Source organism: Pteropus alecto, unplaced genomic scaffold (assembly GCF_000325575.1).
Source record: "Pteropus alecto unplaced genomic scaffold, ASM32557v1 scaffold3, whole genome shotgun sequence".
NCBI classification, from domain to species: domain Eukaryota; kingdom Metazoa; phylum Chordata; class Mammalia; order Chiroptera; family Pteropodidae; genus Pteropus; species Pteropus alecto.
The window spans coordinates 32931884-32937598 of NW_006442484.1; the positions used below are offsets into that span (position 1 = coordinate 32931884).

General features: G+C 42.5%; 1 protein-coding gene and 1 pseudogene across 12 annotated transcripts in view; one reads left to right on the plus strand and one right to left on the minus strand.

Annotated features, from left to right (window-relative positions):
* Positions 1-5715, plus strand: part of TANC1 (tetratricopeptide repeat, ankyrin repeat and coiled-coil containing 1) — a 215529-nt gene that overhangs the window by 86985 nt on the left and 122829 nt on the right. The window lies entirely within an intron of this gene.
* Positions 5512-5630, minus strand: LOC112470527 (annotated as a pseudogene).

Sequence of the window (5715 nt, forward strand, 5' to 3'; positions counted from 1 at the left end):
TTCCCTCTTTCTGCCTTCTCCCTGGCAGACCTGATGTTTCCCCACAGCTCCGTATTATCCTGTCTGAGCTGCATCCACAAGTGCTCCCACATTCCACCCCAGCAGCAGAGATAACCAGGACTTGGGAGAGAGTGGGCAGAGTGAAGAGTGGGCAGAGAAGAAGCATGATGAGATGATGAGATCAAGTGCACTCAGTGCAGCTGGGAATCGGAGCAGGGCGCTGGTGCCCTTGTTACTCTTCCATCCTGTGTCCACTTCAGCCAATTGGAAACAAGATCACCTCCGAGCAGTCAGCACCACACACTGTCACTTTAAACAGTGTTTGTGTAGTGGAACTTCCTTTCACTCACTTGCCAAGTTAGGCTATCGCAGGTGGCTCTTTTAGACTTAAGATCTTCACATCTATACATGGTTCAATCCTACGGAATGTAAATTTCAAATATTTATAGGAAACGTATGCACATGGAAAATAATGTAAACTGTATAAAAGCATATACCTCCATCCATGCTCCCAGTTGGTCAGTTTCTGTTCCCAGAGGCAGCCACCGCTCCTGGTTCCTGTGTGTCCTTCTAGAAACCTTCCATGCATATGCAAGTGTGTATGTTTATATATATTGATGTATAAACACACAATGTATCTGCACGTGTGTATACACAGATACACGTGTGTGTATATGTATATATACACACATACACACATACACATGTATGTATATATGTATATATACACACACACACATACTTAAGGAGTACACAATTTGAATAATGGAAACTTATTTTAATCATCTGATGATTGAGTATTAAGTTTCTTTTTCTTTTCACCTCTCTGATCTCTGTCTTGTAATAGGAACACAGTTGTTTCAGATCTTTTTAACCACCTTCTTTTTTCTGTGGTTCTCAGCCTGGTGAGCTTTAACAGCCAGTGCCTGCACTGGACACCAGGCCAGTTAGACAGTCTCCTTGGGATGCACGTGCTCAACCTTCCTTCTGTGCAGGGATAGGAACTAATTGTGGGCAGTAGTGGCCGGTGTGGCCTATCTCAGATTCTGAGTGTGGTGTGTCTGACAGTTCCCGGGTCTGGAGTATGCCTGACAAGAAAATGTAGAGTAATGAATTCCATTATTTCATGAGCCCTGCCGGGTTGCTTTTGCCCACAGCTGCTTCACTACTTCATTCACCTGGGCCAGGTAGAGTGGCGGGATTCTTTGTTCTATGTGGTGGGACTGGCATTCAGAACATCCACCTTGGCAGCAGAGATGGCAGGCCCAAAGGCTGCAGGAGTTAACAAATTTACACTGCAAAGTAAAGTGAGAAGAAACTATTTTGGGTGCTTGATGACTAAACATCTGTCTCACTCAGATCAGTTTCACTTGTATGGTGACGGCATAAGGTGTGACTGAAATAAAAGTAATGATCACTGGGCCAGAGTGCCTCCCAAATGGAGTGTTCCAGGAGCGCTGGGGAGCTAATTAACCAGCACGAAAAGTGAAAATAGATGAGGGGACAGGTTTCTTCTCACAGTGGCCCAGTACTGCGCATAGACCTGCATATATTATTTTTGGTTTTTCCTATTAAATATACAAAACGACGTAATGTTGCAAGGCCCATGTTGGTCGCCTTTTCTCAGGGGAGTGGTGCCAAGAGAATGGACTCCGGTTGGGACTGCCTGGCCTGGATTCAGGTTCAACTCTGCTATTTGCCAATTTCCTGTGGCAAGATACTTGATGCTTTCTGTGCCTCAGTTTCCTTATTGAAGGAGGGTCATGCTATTATCACCTACTTCATAGAGTGGTTATAAAGAAATGAGTTTATAGATAGGAAGACCCTGAAACGCTGTCCTAACACATAGTAAGTCTAAATAAAACATTTTTTTTGTTGTTGGAAAGTGCACCGCCCTGGGGCTTCAGAGTGGGAGTTTTTCTGAGGTTATATAGTCTTAAAGCTCAGAAACTTGCATGATGACATGCGTTAGAGGGAAAACTGACAATTAGAGAGGAAATGCCAGTCTGTTTACTCATTATCTGTTTCAGAGTAAAGTACATTTGGTTCTATAATCGTTGAGTATTAAGAATAAAACTGTCTAGATACTAAACTGATTTCTGTTTAGAACCCGCTGGGAAGAATTTTGAAGACAGAAAGGTAAACTTGTCCTATTGACCAGGTTTTTCTGTATTCTGGAAGTTAGCTGCTTTGTTGTCTCTTAGAGGTACTGTTTGAGAATTAGTCGCAACCGTGTGAATGTTTTAGAAAATTGCTTTCTTGGATACATTAATCTTTCTTTTGAAAATGCACATTAACAATCTGTTTGGATACTTGGGGAGATCCTGTGAGATGTAAAATGGTTTAAAGTGCTTTCGGTTACAGAGACAGCCTTCTGAAGTTTCCAAAAATGATACTGGATCTTGTGGGAGGAAGTCTTTTTCAATTTTCTAGGTTTCTGTAAATATATATGAGTTATATGGTTATAAAACCTTATGTTGGAAATATGCTTAAGAAACGTTAGTGCCCTCTCAGGCAGGGACCACACAAAATATGCCTAACACATTGAATGCCCTAGTTAAGTGTATTGCACAAGTCCCGTTTTCTGGAACTGGATAAACAGAACATCTTTCCACTTTCTATTCTGAGCTTCCATTTCCCCGCTCCTCCACCTAACGACACAATAAATGGAAATCTTATTTCCTGCATCTGCAGACCTATTTACCTGAATGTCTGAGCTCACCCTTGCTTTTCTCAGGTCTACTTTTTTTTGAAATGTGCTTTTACTTTCATCTCCCGGGCTTCATTGCCCTCGTTTTTTAAGCCCTCTCTAATCCTGCACTCCATGTACTTGAATCTGTGGTGTTGGACATTGCCATTCTGCCTAGCTGCCTTTAAACGTGCATTATCTCCTGGGTTTGCATTTTCTGCTATTATGCATTTAAATCCCTTTTCACAGTCTGTGGAAAAACTTCGTGATAATGAAAAACTTTAAAGAGCTATAATCAAAAGTCATTTCTGCCAATTTAAAATGCCTTATTGGATGGCTTTATCCCCTTTGATAATTCTAATTATCTTTGCAAACTATGACTTGGATTTACAGTTCTCTCGTGTGTATGTATGTGTGTATGTATTTACTTGCATTTATTATAAACAGGAAGAACCTTATGCCACCATGCCCTTTATAGTCTTTTATTTTCGAAACTCAGAATTGGTGATTTTAACATGAGAAAAGGTGTGTGCGTGCATATGAATGACAGACCATATGCGAAACCTAAGCTATTATAGCAAAAACATGCTGACCTTTTATAGATTTAACTTACTTAAAAACATGTCTGTCTGGGGGACTTTAATTTTTTTTTTCCCCCAAAGTAAAGTCCTTAATTGCTGGCTAGTTGGGGGGAGGCTCTAACTTCCTCATGGGTAACCCCCACACCCCAGCTTCCAGTCTGTGATATAGTGTGACTGGACTAGATGCTGTCTGAGGGACCAGATGCTGTGTGAGATTAAAAGCATGTTGGGCTGTATGTGAGTGTCTATGGCGTGTAAATGTTCCATGGGAAACACCTGCTGGTGGAACAGAAGGAGGCCTGGTAAATCATTTGTGGTCCATATGGTTTTCTTAACCTGAAGAGAATGCATCATCCTACCTGGCCTGGGCATTTCTGCTGTAGCAACAGGAAGGGTGATTGAACTGTGTTTCCCATCACTTAATTGAGGGTAAAAGCAATGTGCCAGCCATGGTGGTCGTTGCAATGAAATGTTTTTCATTCCTCTTAAACCTCTAAGTATCTGCTGAGGCATGTTAATCAACCGGAGAATCTCTGGTGTTGTATTGCCCACACCAACATTGCATAGTTCTCATGGACACCCCTGAGAGATTTTCGCTTTCTGCCACTGGCGTCATCTGAATCTTTGTGATGCTTTTGGACTGACTTTGACTGGAATCCCTTTGCCAGGCTCCACAGTGCTATCTTCAATTTCTGAATCACTGGATCACCACCCTATTTGCTTTGTGCTGCCTGTTCATACACAAAACGTCTCTCCCTGCTGTGTGTCTTTCAAATAAAAGGAAGCTGGAAGTTTGGGATTTTTAACTGTGCTTGCAAAACAAACCGACAGAACAGCATGTTTGGGACTGATATTATAGTGAGATAACAAAGTAAACTGGAAATAGAAACCCTTCCTCCCCAAACACCATCTCTAAGTCCTAGTTTATTGCCGATCACATAAAATCAAAGTGCTGGAGCGCAGCTGCTCCAGGACTGAAGGTCCTCATGGTTACGGCATGCTTTGGAAACTCACCCCCACCAGACTTGCAGTTAATGAAAATATTTGCTTTGCTTGATATAAACAAAGTTTATGGGCAGAATTTGTGAGTAAGAAACTCTATTTCTCTTTTACCCTTCCCCGAATCCCCAATTTTTCTTGTATCACGTCGGAGGATACTAAGTATTTAAGAGAACAAACTCTTTCTCAGTAATGAGCTTTACTTTTTATTTCTGATGTTGTTACAATAGATGCATTTCTCCCTAATTTTGTGTACCTATCCAAATTAAGGGACTTGAAGTGTGGGTGTCTTTTCTTTTTTCTTTTTGGACAGGTCAGAAATACTTCTGTGTGAGTAGGAAAGACAGTGCCTTGCCCCAGAACCTGCTTGTATCAGGCCACCCCACAGCCATTTGACTACCCAAGTCTGTTTAGGCAGCATAAGGGCAGCCACAGGGTAATGTGACTCTCTTCAAACCACATGGAAAGCCAGTGTCACTTCTTAAAGGTCCCCCCTAAATGCTATGTGTGTAATACCCTGAGCTTTTTGGCTGTGGCCTCAGTGCTTTCCAAGTTCTTGTCCATCTCCTACTGTTTCTTGCCAAACATCCAGGTATCAGGTGACCAGGCACCATTCTTGTAAGCACAGCACTTGTTTATATTCCTAAATTGACACTGATGTGGTCGTTGGAACTGGTCATGAGAGAACATGACCAGAGAGAACAATTGTCCCTTCTACTTTCACAAGTCTCAGTGTGGTGGGCATTCTGCCTCAGTGGGAGTTGGCCTTATGGTGCACCCCCAGCTGTGCCTTAAGATCTGTTTTATCGTCAGACAGTTGTGGGGGAGGCAACTGGGAAAATGCATGTCCTGGCTCAAGACCTCAGAGAGGTGGCTTTGAAAGATTTCAAGCTTGACCATGGTGGTGTAGGACTAGCTCCTAGGTCCTGGAAATTGGAGGTAATGGCATCTTACAGTGCAGGCTCAGGAAGGAAGGTGGGCGAGAACTGTAGGAGGACCAGAGTGGGGACTCACATGGACTTAGAAGCTAAAGCTCTCCACTAACTCCCGCTTGCTTTCTTTCAAAGATGGAATGGTATTTGTCTTGGGTGTTTGCATGGATGTTCTTGTTTTTGAAAATTTTAATGAGGGTTTCCTGGAAAAAAAATTTTTTTTTTTTTCAGATATTAGTCATTTGGGCATGGTTGATCTCACAGATTGCAAGGACCTTGTCAGTTTACAATCCCAATTTTTTATTTTTTATGCCTACAGCACCTGGTCTTCCTAGGTGGTCTCCTATCCAAGTACTAACCAGGTCCGACCCTGCTTAGCTTCCAAGATCAGACGAGATCGGGCTTGTTCAGGGTAGCATGGCTGTAGTAAAAGTTACTTCTGTTGATGAGAGTTTACCTTCAAGACAAAACCCATATGCCATACCAGGGCTGGCACCCTGATCACAGCCTCCAC